General features: G+C 42.0%; 1 protein-coding gene across 2 annotated transcripts in view; it reads left to right on the top strand.

Annotated features, from left to right (window-relative positions):
- The window catches only part of MAK10 (MAK10 homolog), a 61,394-nt gene that overhangs the window by 20,945 nt on the left and 23,390 nt on the right, over positions 1 to 17,059 (top strand). The window lies entirely within an intron of this gene.

The following is a 17,059-nucleotide window of genomic DNA, read 5'->3' as shown; positions in this document are numbered from 1 at the left end:
TCGACCGATATAATGTAATTTTTATATTACCATCCACTTTCATGTCGGTGAGCCTCGACATCGACATATGTTGGGCGACATTAGCGACAGTTGGTGACATTTGAAACCATGGCATGAATTGACTAAGAACACCTACTGCATAAGCAATGTCTGGCCTAGTCATGGATAAATACAGGAGCCTCCCCACAAGTCTTTGGAATTGTTTTACATCTTGACAACTTCACCACAACAGTCACCCAGTCTATGATTTGGATCAATGGGAGAGTCGATTGGCTTAACCCTTGGTTTTCCTATATCTTGTAACAAATCTAGGATGTATTTCCTTTGAGAAATGATGATCCCCTTTTGAGAGCGGGCCACTTCAATTTCAAGGAAATAATGAAGGGGACCTAGATTCTTCACCTCAAATTGAGTGGCTAAGAAATCTTTTAGTCTTTGAATTTCAACCTTCCAGTCACCTGTGATCACTATGTCATCAACATACACTATCAAGGCTGTAATCTTTCCTTCCCCTCTTTTCACAAATAGAGTATGGTTAGTCTGACATTGTTTGTAGCTAATCTACTGTATAGCCAGATGAAACTTGCTGAACTAGGCTCTCGGTGATTGCTTTAGACCATACAAAGACTTCTTTAGTCTGCACGCTTTCTGCTCTTTGCCTAGGGCAATAAAGCCAGGAGGTTGGACCATGTACACCTCTTTCTCAAGGTCTCCGTTCAGGAAGGCGTTTTTAATGTCTAGTTGATGAAGATCCCAATCAAGATTTGCCGCAAGGGAGAACCAGAGAAAAAGACTTAATTGAGTTCATCTTGGCTACTGGGGCAAAAGTCTCTACATAATCTATACCATATACCTGGATAATCCCTTTTGCCACCAATCTAGCCTTGTACCTTTCTATCGTGCCATCAGCCTTATGCTTCACTGTGAACACCCACTTGCACCCTACCGGTTCCTTACCCTCAGGAAGATCCACTAATTCCCACGTACCATTTTTATGTAGGGCATTTATCTCTTCTTTCATTGCATCTGTCCATTCAGGTACTAAGAGAGCTTTTGCCACATTTTTAGGGATAGGGACACTGTCAATGGAAAAAATGAAAGCACAAAAGGAGGGTGAGATGTTCTCATAGGTAACAAAATGGGTAATAGGGATAGGGATACTTGGTGGTACAAGACCTAACTCCCTTCCTTTTCGTAATGGGAATGTCAAGGTCATCACTAGATGGAATATCTATGGCAAGAGGATCAGGAACATCAATAGGAATGATAGTACCTGGTTGGATATGATCTGTCCCCAGTGAATCTGATGATGTTGGCGGTACAGTTTCAAGTTGCTCCATAGCTCTTGAATTTAGCTGGCTCTTGCGACGACAAAAAACACGAAATGGAGGAGGGTCAGACAAAGGAGGGAGAACCTGAACCTGAACTGGTTTCTCCTCCACCTACACTCCCCCTGAGGAGAAATCGGGAAAAAAGGATCACTTTCAAAGAAAGACACATCCATAGAGACATAGTACTTCTTGGAAACGGGGTCAAAGCATCGATAACCCTTTTGGGAAGAAGGATAACCCAAGAAGACACAAGGAATGGTACGAGGATCAAGTTTTCCACGAGTAGGAGAAAGGTCCTGGATGAAACAACGACAACCAAACACACTGATAGGAATAGAGAAGAGGGGAGCCTTGGCAAAAAGAAGCTGATGGGGGGCCTTGTACCCTAACAAGTGAGATGGCATACGGTTGATGAGATAGGCAACACACAACCCAACATCCAACTAGAAGCATTTAGGAACATTCATGTGTATAAGTAAACCGCGAGCAACTTCAAGGAGATGACAATTCTTTCTTTTAGCAACACCATTTTGCTGGGGGGTTCTAGCGCAAGAACTACGGTGTATGGATCTGCATGAAGCAAAAAACTCCGTGAGATCACTATGGGAATATTCTTTGGCATTGTTTGATTGGAAAATTTGGATTTCCGTTTGAAACTGAGTGAATATCAAGCGTTGGAAATCTTTAATGATTTTTGGTACTTCATCTCTGGACCGCATAGGGTACACCCATGTATATCTGGAGTAGTCATCAATAAGTGTAATGAAATATTTATAGCCAGACTCGGATGTTAAAGTAACAAGGCCCTAGACATCAGAATAAATAATATGGAAAGGAAAATCAGATTTATTATTTCTTGAAGTAAAGTGATTTCTACATTGTTTGCTCAACTGACAAGTTTGACATGTGAAATCCGATACTGACACTGATTTAAATAAATATGGTAACAAAATTTTCAATGACTCAAAAAGATAAATGACCCAAACGACTGTGCCATAAAAGGACTCGACTCTTAGACTCAATAGCCGCAAGACAAGCTTTATTCTCCAATATGTAAAGACCATCTACCATACGACCTCTACCAATCGTCTTCCCCGAGGCCAAATCCTGTATCATACAAGAGGAAGGAAAAACGGTTACTGAGCAGTTGATAAATTTATGGTGGAGAAAGAGGAAGGGAGATGGTTCATTGACCAGCTATGGTGGAGAAAGAACCAACAACAAGTCTCACCTTGTCCCGACCAAATAATAGATGATAAGATTGAAAACAATTGGACTTACCCATCATATGGTTCGAGGCTCCAGAATCTATTATCCAAGGGGAGTCTGAGGGATGAGAGGACATATGAAAAGCTGTGGCAGAATTACCGTTACTTGATGTAGATGCAAAGGAAGTCGAGGATGGAGAAGTAGAATCCATCTGGCGGATTGCCCTCCCATACAACTCCAAATGGTCACAGAAAGAATTAATGATATCTTCCCTCAGATCAGTCCCGGAAGGACTCATAGTAGTGGTAGATGATTGAGGCTCTTGAGAGGCTAAATTTGCTGCATTAAACTTCCTCTGACCTTGCTGTCCTGGCTTCTTATTTTGATCTGGCTTTTTACTCATTTCCTGAGCCCACTTTGGCTTCCCATGAAGCTCCCAACATGTCTCCCGAGTATGCCTAGACTTCTGACAGTGTGTACACCATAGCTTATCTTTGTCATCAACTTTCTTCTGGAAGTCACTCTTCTTGAAGGAATTTCCACCTCCTGTAGCAACACTCCCTTTAGCTGCTAAGGCAACATGCTCTCCCTCAAGATTATTCATCACATTCCGTCTGCTCTCTTCTGACTGTATTAGAGCATATACTTCTTGTACTGATGGGAGGTCTTTACCCCCCAATATCTGAACCCTGATAGATTCATATGTGGGATTCAGCCCTAAGAGAAAGGCAAACACTTGTTGCTGGGAAACTAGAGACTTGTATGCTTTGGCATCTGCATCACATTTTCAGTCTATATTCTGATAGTGATCTAGTTCCTTCCAAACAGAAGTCAGGTCTGAATAGTAGGCGGAGAGACTCCTCTCCCCTTGTTTACAAGTTGAGGAGGCAGCCTGCAATTGATATATTTTAGCATAATGTCGTTCGGAGTATGTAAACTGTGCTTGCTCCCATATCTCATGAGCTGTTTCTGCCCACATGAAGGTCTTTCTCACTTGTGGCAGCATAGACAATAACAGCCATGACATCACCATGCTGTTTTCCTAGTCCCACTTATTATGTTCCACACCACTAGACTGGGGTTCTCTGATTCTGCCATAGATATACCCCGCTTTTCCCCTTGCAGTTATGTAGAGCTTGATTCCCCTTGACCATTCTAGGTAATTGAGGCTATCAAAGGGAATCACAGCCATGGGAAAACTCATATCAAAACCTCCGCTCATCCCACTCTGACTAGAGGTAACACCAGACATACCAGAATCTTCAGAAGACATAGAAGCTGAATCTGATCAGTCACAATCCAGCTAGAGAACAAGTTTTCAGTTCAGTTCAGACTCACAGTACAGTCAAAAAACAGGTTGCAGTCTCAGTTCAGCCACACTTCTGGACACAAGAAAGCTTATTCTCACACAAAGAAATCAAAGCTGGTCACACACCATTACTGTTCTCAGATTTCGGCCCTACTGAACCATTCTAGACTGATCACACACCATTTCAGATGTGTAAGGTATATCAAAGAAACAAGTCTGACCATTCCCTCTAGCAATAAATCGGCTTTCACACAGTAACTTAGGTTCAATATGAATAGAAGAAGTAAATAAACTGTTGTCACAGCAGTTACAGATCTGCAGTCTTGAAGAAATAACACCTTTCAGGGCATAAGAAGGATCACTTGATCCACATACATTGAGAGAAGACACTCTCACACCAGCCGCAGGCCATTAGACCCACATAACCCACTCATCTGGGTACAAAAGGATCAGTTCGATCCACAAAACTGAGGAAGAAAAATAAAGAAAACTCACAGCATTTGAAACTGACTCACAACATTCGATTTTTTCTCCCCCCTGATAATTTGTGGGCTCACGACGAAGAGAAAAGAACTATCTTGCAGTGAGCTTCCTCACATGTCCACCAGAGATCTTGTTCTTTGATTCGATCACCAATAGACAAAAAAGGAAAGAAGCGCCGTCCTGGTCCTAAGATTGGATCTGCTGCTCTGATACCATGTTTTCTTGGTGCTGAGATGGTATGATTCCAGAATAGAGAGTAAGAGAAGAAGGAGAAGAGAGAAGAGAGAAAAGAGAAACAGAATTGAGAGAGGCAAAAAGTCAACTGGCGGCGCCAGTTTATTTAGTATTTGTACTAGGGCGACCATACAGAAAAAAAGAAAAGGGAAATTACAAAGGTGCCCTTGCGGCACTAAACTTAAAATAAACTAAGTTATTCAGCAATTTCTGTCTTCCCAAATTGTCCACACCACAAGGTCCACAACAACTCTTACTATCCTCCACATGATCTTTCCTCTCTTTTTTTGAGCCTTAGGAAATTGGGGTTGAATAAACTTACCACTTCTTGTGGAGGGACCCATTTGCAACCAAATAGAGAACAAAAATATTCCCAAATACAAGACACAAGAGGACAGGAGATTAATAAGTGAGAAATGGATTCTCCACAAACCTTATAAAGAATACACACATGTGAGGAGATAGGCAAGAATAGGGCCTCCTTTTCTGTAGGATGTCATAGGTGTTAACCTTACCAAGGAATACTTCCCAACACAGAGCTTGAACTTTGGGTGGGATGGGTTTACACCAAATTTCTTTCATTGGGAAGGCCAACCCTTTGGAAGTGGAGTTGATTAAGAGGTTAAAGAAGGAAGTACAAGAGAAATAGCCATTAGGGGGAGGGGGTCCATACCCTAACATCAGGTGGATTTTAGTTTAAGAACACAATCTCCAAAGACACAAGCAAAGAGATGAATGAATCACATTTAGAGCCCTGAACCCTCTCCTGAACCCAAAATCCCAATTAATCCCATTTTGGGATGTTGCACCAAATTTGGAGACAGGTTTGAATTTATAGTCTGAAAGGGTGTAAAGAGTTGGAAATTATTGGCAAAGGGGCATATCACCAACCCAGAGGTCCTCCTAGAAATGGATTTTATTCCTACACCCACATCAAAACGGATGGGATTAAGAACGGAAGAAAGTACCTAAATTATTGCTTTCCAAGGGGATCTTGAAGAGGTGTGAGTCCAACTTTGCATCCCAACCATTCTCCTCTAAGCCATGTATGCTTTCTGCTTTCATTGACCTTGTGCTACTACCTATCTCCTTCTAAGGGGAATCTCCAAAGCCACTTCCCTAGCAGAGCTGTATTCCTCTTTGTCAAATTCTTGATACCTAAATCACCCTGTTCCTTTGATTTACATACCTGCTCTCATTTTATCAAGTGATCCTTTCTTTTATCAATTTATCCTCTGACTCCCAAAGGAAGTTCCTCATAATTTTTTCAAGTCGCTTAGCTATTTTGACTGGGATCCTAAAGGTGGAGTGATAGTAAATGGGCAGGTTTGCTAATGTGGATTTGATTAAGGTTATTTTACCCCTTAAAGAGATATAATTCCTTTTCCACATAGCCAATTTCTTCCAAAATCTTTCTATGACAGGCAACTTACATACCAAAGACTCGAATTAAACCAGACTTGAGCTAAAAACCTTGGAAAAAAACCTGGCGGAGAGGCTCAATCTTCATCCACAATTTTATCCTCCTGATCTAAAAATTCCTCGTCCCAAACTTTGCCTCCTTTCACCAAAGCTTTCTTCTTTAACTTCTCTTCTCTTTTTCTCCTTTCAAACTCCTCGAAGGCCCTCCTAGTAAATTCTTCACCACCCAAAAAACAGAGACCCAAACTTTTTCCGATCGTCACCTCTCTGTCTACTAACTGTTGGAGAGTCACACCGCTTGAAGCAATACCCTTAAACTCATTACTTTGCACCTTCATGCTTGTACTAGAATCTGGACCCTCACCACCCTCCTTGTTGACTTGATCATCCTTGTCCGAATGAGAATCCAGTGACCGCACCTTCATCGTCGTTCCTTTAGACTCATCTCCAGGAGACAAATTGCCTCTTTTCCTTCTCTTGTAAAACCATTTGTAGTTTTTTGTGGGTCCTGCCCCTGCCAGACCAAGCTTCAACCTTGAGAAGATTTTCGTCACATGCACTACATTAGAGTTTCTTAGGCTGCATGATTTCTTGCCATTCACTCCGTTGAACAACTCATTTTTCTCTTCACTCTTGCTTCTTCGACCCAAGTCAACACCCAACCTTCCAACCTTCACCTCCTTAAAATGAAAAGCGTCTTCAACGTGGTTCTCATCCTGATCACCCTGATCACCAACGTTGTCTTCATCTTCTCTTGATCCTTTTCCTCCTGCGCTTCCCCAATCTCAGATTCCGCAAAGATGTTAGTACCTCCTTCCCCAACTTCCTCAGCCCCCTCTTCCAACCCCCCACTCTCGCCGGGGATAATCTCCTTAGAGGCTAGTAGTTCTACTGAACCCAAATCGTTCCCTGTTTCTTTGAGTGCCGACTCAGGAACTCCATTTTCCGGTGTGATACAAACCACCGCTGTATTTCTTTCAGCCTAAGCACATCGACCCTCACCTTCATCTATAGAAGAAGCTTGACTCCCGACATGATCCTCTTCTGTTCGTCCATCTCTCCTCTTAATTCCATTTTTGTAAAATTTGGTAATCACCCATACCCACCTTTCCTTTTTCTTATCTGTCAGACCTCTCCTCCCCAACTTAGCCTTGATGATCATTCTGCTTAGGATTTCTACAATTATAGTAAACAAGACGGGGGGATATAGGGTCTCCTTGTCTCAAACCTCTTTTGGCTGGGAAAAAGTCTCTAGCAACCCCATTTATCATGATTGAGAAATGTACTGAACTGATACATCCTCTGATCCAATTTGTCCATTTTTCTCCCCATCCAATCGCTTCTAGCACACCAAGAAGGAAGCCCCAATCCACCAAGTCATAGGCTTTTTTACAGGTTTAATTTGCAAATCAAACCCTTTTCTCCTTTCTTTCTCTTTTCTTCCACACACTCATTTGCCACCAAAATTTGATGCACAATTTGCCTTCCATCAACAAAGGCTCTTTGGAACTGGGAGATCACTAGGGGTAGACAAGTCTGATAGACTCTTGGTCGACAGAGCTTCTTTGAGGGAGCTCCTTCCTCTAGAAAAGAAACAGAATTAAGAGAGAAGAGAAGAAGAGAAAGAGGGAGAAGAATATGTTGGTTATGATTTTCTTTCCATTCCGTTCTGCCCATAGGCCTTATATAGGCTTTCTTACTTATCGACTCATCATTACCACGAGCTATGCATGTGGGTGGTCATGACGTGGCCTGCGGTTGTAAACTGTAAAGAGACTGGGCCGAATGGGTCCTAGTATCTTCTCTTGTAATAATATTTTTTTCTATTTTCCTGTTAGGTAATGGGCTTGTTATTTCTTTTTGTTTGATCTCTTTATGTTATTGCCTAGCTGGCCGCCCACTTAAGGGCATACTTGTAATTATATTAACATTAATTTTTAGTAAAAGGGATTAGAGAAGAAAGGGAAGGATTATTCGAACCTTTTCTCCTTCTTCCTCCTCTTTTCTCCATCTTCTTCTCTTGTAATGCTGTTCTTACTTTTCTTCCTCCTTTTTCTCTCTAATTTTTCAAGTTTGCACCTATTTTTGAGGACTGGTTTACATCTTGGTATCAGAGCAAGTTCCTTTCTTCCTTCTTTTCTTCTTCCTCTTTTCCCATACACCCTTAGATTAAGAGAGTGTATGGAGAGATAGGTTCTCTATAGCTCAGAGGATCTCTGGCCTAGTTGGTAGAGGGTTTGGAGAGTTTAAATCTGGCTGGATATTGCCAAGAAGTGGTTGTTCTATTGCTGCCCAAAACCCTAGCCGACTAGAGATTTTCGAAGGTACAGGTAAAGGTGAAGCTTTGGGTGTGGTGCTCTGTGCTTGGGAGGTGTCTTTTGACTCCTAAAGGAGGGCGGTTCAGGTTTGGAAGAGATTGGGAAGCTCTGGTAGGAGCGACTGCATCTTCTCCCTTCCTCCCCAACAGTTGGATGGAGTAAAACCCTAGTTTTCAAGCATCTGGGTTCTGGTTTGACTTCAAGTAAGTTTATATAGACCAAATTTCTGGTTCTTTGATTTTCGTTTGATTAATGGAGCCATACGGAAGTGAGTTCAAGCAAGTGCCGGTATCCGGCCTTGGCTCGGTAGATTCCGTTTTGACTGGTGTGACCACAATCAAGCTAGATGGGACAAATTATCTTGCTTGGGCACAGTCTATAAGAATTTATGTCTGTAGTAGAGGAAAACTCGGGTATCACAGGTAGTAAAGTGAAACCCGAAGAGACAGACCCTGAATTTGAGAAATGGATGCAGGAGAACTATACAGTCATTGGATGGTTGGTCAACTCTATGCAACCTCATACAAGTCAGCATTATCTCTGGATGTCTTCACTAAGGAGATATGGGACAGTGTTACTGAGACCTATTCACAGAAGTTGAATGTAGCTAGAGTCTACAAGTTGAAAAGTGACGTGAAGAACCTAAGACAGGGGGAGAAGAGTGTAGCAATCTACTATTCTATATTGAAATCCCTATGGCAAGAAATTGATGTTATGGAGACAGTTGTATGGGAGAGTAAGAATGATGCTGAAATGTATAGGAAGTTGGTGGAGAGAAATAGGGTGTTTGAATTTCTTACTGGACTCAACCATGAGTTTGACATCATTAAGCAAAATATCCTGGCCAAAGGGTCCTACTGAGAAAAAGGAGCAGATATGTGAATATTGCAAGAAGCCAAGGCATACAAAGGACACTTGCTGGAAGCTTCATCCTGATAGGTTTAAGAATAACAACAGTTCTAAGAAGGGCAGTCAGGTAGGAAAGCCTAAGGCAACTAATGTTGCTATAGTACCTGAAAGAGGAAATAAGGAGAGTGAAGAAAAATCAACCATTGAGCAGTTAGCAGCAATGAAGGCGGATTTTGAAAAGTATGGGAGGCTGCTAAGTCACTTGGAAGCTACTGTTTCTTCATCTCACTCTTCCAACAACACATCATCATCATCATCTGCATTTGCTCACTCAGGTATTCGTGCTTCTGCAAATCATACTTCAATTTTAGGTAATCATAAAATCCCTTGGATTATTGATTCCGGTGCATCAGACCATATGACCAGCCTGTCTAATCTCTTCTGCTCATACCACCTTCTGTTTGGTAAAGAGAAAATATCCCTTGTTGATGGGTCTCTTGCTCCCATTTCTGGTAAAGGGGATATAAAGACTTTTGACACCCTTTATTTATCCTCTCTCCTTCATGTCCCTTTATTTAGTTAGCAGCTTAACTAAATCCATTAATTGTAGCATAACCTTTTTTCCCACTCATTGTGTTTTTCAGGACCTGCAATCTCAGAGGATGATTGGGAGTGGCCATGAGGCGAACGGAATATACTTGCTGGATACTCCGGATAGAGCTTTTGGACCACCTCATGGAGTTGTCTTAGAGTCAGTCTTGTTAGAGTCTATTGACAGTGTCTTGTTATGTCACTTTCGGTTTGGTCATTTGTCTTTTTCTGCTTTGAGTCATTTGTTTCCAAATATGTTTAAGGGAGTGTCTTTATCGAGTCTTCATTGTGAGTCGTGTAAACTTGCAAAGCATTGTAGACATTCTTATTCAGTAAGCAATAAAAGATCTATTTCTCCTTTTCATATTGTTCACTCTGATGTGTGGGGGCCATATCATTTGCCAACTATGGGGGGTTACAGGTACTTTATCCTTTTTATTAATGATTACTCTCGTTACACTTGGATTTATCTCATGAAATCCAGGGATGAAATACCAACTATTGTGCAAACATTTCATGAACTCATCCTCACCCAGTTTAACACTCGGATCAAAATATTCCGTTCTGATAATGCTAAGGAGTATTTTGAGAAAACCCTCTGCACCTATCTTGAAACTTTTGGGGTTATTCATCAAAGTTCTTGTTCCTACACTCCACAACAGAACGGAGTGGCGGAAAGGAAGAACCGACATGTGGTTGAAGTTGCCAGATCCCTCCTGTTTGCATCCCATATTCCTATAAAATTTTGGAGAGATGCTGTTCTTACTGCTACCTTTTTGATCAACCGTATGCCCTCCCGGGTTCTTAACTTCAAAACCCCCTTTAGCCTTTTCTTCCCGGATGAGGATCTTTTTTCTCTTCCTCTCCGTGTTTTTGGGTGCACTTGCTATGTGCATGTTCACAGCTATCAAAGGCACAAATTTGAACCTAAGGCTCGTAAATGTGTTTTTCTGGGATATGCCTCCACACAGAAGGGATATTGCTTTTTTTGATCCAGTTAGTGGCACCCGCTTTGTATCTCGGGATGTCACATTTGTTGAGTTGACTCATTTCTTTAGTATTTCTCCTGAGGGGGGAGAAGTCTGAAGAACCCTTTGCTATGTCTCTAGTTGTTTCTCTTCCCATTCCTCTTGAGTCCTCTCATGAGGTGTCCACTTCTCACACTAGACCTACCTCCAATATTCCTGTTCCTCCTCCTCCTCCACCTCATTCTCCTATAATTCCTCCTCATCCTGTTCCCCAAAGGTGGTACCAAGGGCACAAATTCAGACATGGGCAAGTTGTTTCCACTCCTACAGAAGAGCCTCTTGTTCCTCTCATCATTACTGAGGTAACAGGTCAGCCTTCCTTTGACCTATCTACATCTTTCCCAGACCTTGACCTTCCTATTGCTCTCCGCAAGGGCAAGCGGAAGTGTACAACCCATTGTATCTCCAAACACCTGTCTTACAACATTCTCTCTCCTTCCTACTACTATTTTCTTGCTTCTGTTTCTTCCCATGTGATACCCAGGTCCGTACTAGAAGCCTTATCTAAACCTGAACGGAGAGATGCTATGATGGCTGAACTGGATGCTTTGCATTAAGAATCATACCTGGGATATTGTTGACTTGCCTGAAGGGAAGGAATCAGTGAGTTGTAAATGGGTGTTTACCATTAAATATCACTCTGATGGATCTATTGAGAGGTTTAAGGCTAGGCTGGTTGCTAAAGGCTACACTCAAATGTATGGTATTGACTATCTTGAGACATTTGCTCCTGTAGCTAAGATGACCTCAGTCTGGGTTTTGTTATCTCTAGCTGCTACTTTTGATTGGCCCCTACACCAGTTTGATGTTAAAAATGCCTTCTTGAATGGAGACCTACATGAAGAGGTCTATATGTCTTTGCCTCCAGGGGTGTATATGAAGGAAATGCAAGGCAAGGTGTGTAAATTGCAGAAATCTATTTATGGTCTCAAACAGTTTCCTCGGGCTTGGTTTGAGAGGTTCAGGGCTGCTCTTGTCTCCTTTGGTTACACACAAACTCAATCTGATCATACCCTGTTCTTGAAGAGAAATGGCTCTCTGGTGACCTTTTTGATAGTTTATGTTGATGATATTGTGGTCACGGGTAATGACACTCAAGAGGTCAGTAAATTCAAAAGATTTCTTAACTCTGAATTTGAGATCATGGATTTGGGAGATCTTCTGTATTTTTTGGGCATTGAAGTTGCTAGATCTAAGGATGGTATCTTCATTTCTCAGCATAAATATGTCCTTGACCTCCTTGCTGAGATTGGTAAACTTGGAGCTAAACCAATCTCCACTCCTATTGATCCCAATCATAAGCTTTCTGCTACAGATGGTGACCTTTTATCTGATAAGGGGGTGTTTCAGAGACTGCTTGGGAAGTTGTTATATCTTTGCATGACTCGGCCGGACATTTCCTATGCAGTAAGTGTTATTAGTCAATTTATGCATTCTCCCAGAGATACTAGTAGGCGATCAAGACTACAATCAGCCTTGAACCCTAATAGATTTCAGATTAAGAAAAGTAGAAAAGAAGAGAAAGGGAGAAAAGAGAGGAGAAGAACTGGAGAAACAAAGGTTGAAAGAAGGGACAGATTCAGAATGATCTGCCGCCGCCACTCTCTTAGTATTTATAGGTTATGTTCAGTACATAGGGAAAGGATAGATCTGCCCTTAGTACTTACATGACAAATAAAGCAAATAAAAAGCTGAAACAAATAACAACTGAAATAACAAACTGACCACCAACTGACACTACCATGACTGAAACAAATAATTACACATACTGTCCTACGAACATAGTGGGGACCACAGCTGTGGGGCCCACATCAGTGTTCTCTACACTCCCCCTCAAGTTGTGAATAGATATTTATCAATCCCAACTTGGATAGGTTTGCCTCTAACTTCTTCCTTGGTGCTGCCTTGGTGAAGATATCTACGAGCTGCATGTTGGATTTGATATACGGGAGACACACTTCTTGTGATGAGACCCTCTCTCGCACAAAATGTCGATCAACTTCAATGTGTTTAGTTCTGTCATGTTGCACCGGATTGTGGGCTATATTAATAGCCGCCTGATTATCACAATACAACATCAAGGGCTTCTCATAATCAACACCCAACTCTTCAAGTAGTGATCTCAGCCATAGGATTTCAGCCACTCCGTTAGCCATTGACTTGTACTCAGCTTCAGCACTAGAGCGGGAAACAACACTCTGCTTCTTACTTCTCCAAGAGACAAGGTTACCTCCCACAAGGGCACAATATCCAGAGGTAGACCTCCTGTCATCAGCACTCCTAGCCCAATCAACATCTGTATAGACCTCCACCTTCATGTGATTATTGTTCTTGAACAGTATACCTCTACCCGGGCATCTCTTCAAGTATGCTAATATTCTCTCTGCCGCAAGAAGATGAGTAGTTCTAGGGGAATGCATGTACTGGATGACAACATTAACTGCATAACTGATATCTGGCCGAGTGAGGCAGAGATATAGGAGCTTTCCAACCAACCATTGGAACATAACTTTGTCTTCAAGAGATACTGAACCCAACAGTGTTCAGTATTACCTGGAGCTGAAGCATGGTAAGCTGAGGCTCGAGTACCTAAATGTGCAAAGGCCGATGTGGCAGGGGCCATTGGTGACTGAGATGGCTGAGCTGAACTTCCAACTTCCTTTTCCAACTGTATTAGGGCAGCCCGAACTGCAACTAAGGTCTCTAGGTGTGTGCCTTTTGTGCCTGACGAGGATGCTGAATTAGTATTCACAGCCACATGAACATTACCCTTCTTATTTCTCAGTCTTGCTGGGACCAAATGAGGATGCAACTTCCAACAAGTATCTTTTGTGTGCTTGGGTTTCTTGCAATGTTCACATACCAGGTCCCGTTTATCTTCCTTCTTCCTGTCCCTTTCTGGATCACCCCCTGACTTAGGTTTAACAGCTGTCAGGGCTGGGGAAAGAGGCTGAGGTTGCATCATGACTTTCCGCCTGGTCTCTTCACTATGCACCAGGGAGTATGCTTGAGAGAGGGTCACACTATCTCTGGTCAGTATCTGTTGCCGCACGATGTCATATTCTGAATTCAGGCCAGCCAGAAATTCAAACACCCTATTTGTCTCGACTTGCTTTCTATGAGTCTGTGCATCTCTGGAACTCTCCCACTCAAGGGTCTCTAGGTGATCAATCTCATGCCACAGGGATTTCAAGGTAGAGAAGTAAACAGAAACTGGTTTCTCTCCTTTTTTAAGACTATTCACTTCACACTTCAGTTCATAGGCTCTGGCAACATTAAGGGGTTGGGAATATGTTTCTTTCATAACATCCCATATCTCCTTGGCTGTTTTGGCCCACAAGTAATTTCGGCTGATATGTGGCTGCATAGAATTACACAGCCATGCCATAACCAAGTAGTTTTCTTGAACCCACTTGGTGTACATCGGGTCCTCCTTGGAAGGTTCTTTCACATCTCCCAAGAGGTAGCCCAGTTTTCCCCTTCCCCCAATAGCCATCATGGCTGATTGGGCCCATTCCAAGTAGTTTGACCCGTCAAATCCCATAGTTGTAATCTGAAACTCAGTTTCAGATATACTACCATAATTGCTGTTCCCAAGACTACCTTCTCCCTGATTTTTAAACTCCATCTTTGGTCAAGAACCAGTAGGTACGAACTGTTAGGGTCACTACAACAGAAAACAACACTTGGACAGTCGATCACAATAAAAAATCAGTATGGAATCAATGCAGGTCTGATCTGAAACCAATCTGTAATCACGGTATATGCATGAAACAAGTATAAATCTGATCTGAAACCAATCGACAATCACAGTGCCAAGCAGTTCGTACAAGTTTTCACCCCCTAAAAGAGCTCGAAACCAAAATACAGGTCTGAAACCAGCTTAGAGAGCAATCTGAGATGCTGGAACAGAATTAGGGTTTCAATCGTAGGTCTGAAATAAGTGCTCAGCTGCACTTTCAAGCAGTCCGTACAGTTAGGTTTTGTCGTAGGGTCAATGTGAAACCCTAAAACTGATCACCTTTGGGAGAAAACCCTAAAACAAGCACTTTCCAAGAGGATAACAAGAGTTCGGCCCAACAGAAAGGTTTGCCGCAAGGTTAATATCAAACCCTAGAACTAAGAGAAAAACCCTAAAACAGTTCGGCCGCTCCTTCTAGATAGGTCCAACCTATCTTAACTGATAGCAGTCTCTAGAAAATAAATAAGACTTACCCAGAGAATGCTGTTCGCTACCTTCCAAGGTTGCCTGAACCCTAGCCTTCTTTGATTCTTCCTGATTACCAACACTCTGCAAGCCGTGGCAAGTCTTCAACAGCTGCGAACCTCTTCTGGTAACCTCCAAGAATCAGCCAACGTATACTTCTTCATAAACTTCCAGCCCTTGATGGTTCTCATGTGGTTGGCTGGACTAGATTCACATGAGAAACCCTAGACAGATAGGCTCTGATACCAAGTAGGCGATCAAGACTACAATCAGCCTTGAACCCTAATAGATTTCAGATTAGGAAAAATAGAAGAAAAGAAGAGAAAGGGAGAAAAGAGAGGAGAAGAACTGGAGAAACAAAGGTTGAAAGAAGGGACAGATTCAGAATGATCTGCCGCCACCACTCTCTTAGTATTTATAGGTTATGTTCAGTACATAGGGAAATGACAGATCTGCCCTTAGTACTTACATGACAAATAAAGCAAATAAAAAGCTGAAACAAATAACAACTGAAATAACAAACTGACCACCAACTGACACTACCATGACTGAAACAAATAATTACACATATTGTCCTACGAACACAGTGGGGCCCACATCAGTGTTCTCTACAATACTCATTTAGCTTTTGCAGAAAGGGTTTTGTGTTACTTGAAAGGTACTCCAGGGAAAGGTATTCTATTTTCCAAACATGGACACATGAAGCTGGAAGCTTTCACTGTTGCTGATTGGGCAGGATGTATTGATGATAGGAGATCCACCTTAGGTTATTGTGCTCTGGTCGCTGGGAACATCGTGTCATGGAAGAGTAAGAAACAGTCTGTAGTTGCTAGATCCTCATCTGAAGCAGAATACAGGGAAATGGCACATGGTGTGTCAGAATTACTGTGGCTACGATCCCTTTTAGAAGAATTGGGGGTTGACTATGAGAAGCCAATGATGCTCTACTGTGACAACCAAGTAGCTATCAATATTGCACATAATCCCGTTCAACATGACAGAACTAAGCACATTGAGGCTGATGGACATTTTATAAGGGAAAGAGTTTCCTTAGGAGAAGTTTGTTTGCCATTCACACATCAGACGAACAATTGGCTGATATCTTGACCAAGGGAGTTCCGAGAGGGAAAATGACACACTATATAAGCAAGCTGGGCATGATTGACATCTATGCTCAGCTTGAGGGGGAGTGTAAAGAGACTGGGCCGAATGGGTCCTAGTATCTTCTCTTGTAATATTTTTTTTCTATTTTCCTGTTAGCTAATGGGCCTGCTATTTCTTTTTGTTTGATCTCTTTATGTTACTGCCTAGCTGGCTGCCCACTTAAGGGCATACTTGTAATTATTTTAATGTTAATTTTTAGTAAAAGGGATTAGAGAAGAAAGGGAAGGATTATTCAAACCTTTTCTCCTTCTTCCTCCTCTTTTCTTCGTCTTCTTCTCTTGTACTGCTGCTCTTACTTTTCTTCCTCCTTTTTCTCTCTAATTTTTCAAGTTTACACCTATTTTTGAGGACTGGTTTGCATTTTAAACATAATGCAGGGGAGGGTTGTAAGGCTTTGCATGGGCCACTACTGGTGCTGCATGGACTTCACGACCTGTGTGGGCCTGAGTTTCCTGAACAGTATGAGCCTGGTAATCTGATGGTGGGCTATCTGCCTAGGATCTATCAAAGTCTTCAGTCTCTTTGCTAGGACTTTAGCAATAATTTTATATAAGCTTCCTACAAGACTAATGGGCCTGAAATCCTTTGTGGTTTTTGCATCTTTTCTTTTGGGTATCAAGACAATGAAGGTTGCATTTGTTCCAGGTGAGATTTCTCCTTCTTCATGAAATTCCTCAAAAAACCTCCCACAGATCACCCTTAATAATCTCCCCTGTTTGCCCCCTTTTTAGCTAAAGAATCTGCCAGGTTGTTCCTTTCTCTTGGAATCCAGTATATCTGTACTCTTGGCATTACTTAGTGTTCTTCTTATATCTCTTAATAAGTTTCTGTCTCTGTGCCTCTATGTTCCTGAGTTGCTCTGAACTAAACCGTTAACCATCATCCTAGAATCCTCTTCCACCAAAATATTCCTG

Source organism: Nelumbo nucifera, chromosome 2 (assembly GCF_055504915.1).
Source record: "Nelumbo nucifera cultivar China Antique chromosome 2, China Antique-T2T, whole genome shotgun sequence".
Classification (NCBI taxonomy): Eukaryota; Viridiplantae; Streptophyta; class Magnoliopsida; order Proteales; family Nelumbonaceae; genus Nelumbo; species Nelumbo nucifera.
This window is presented reverse-complemented; position numbering and strand designations above follow the sequence as displayed.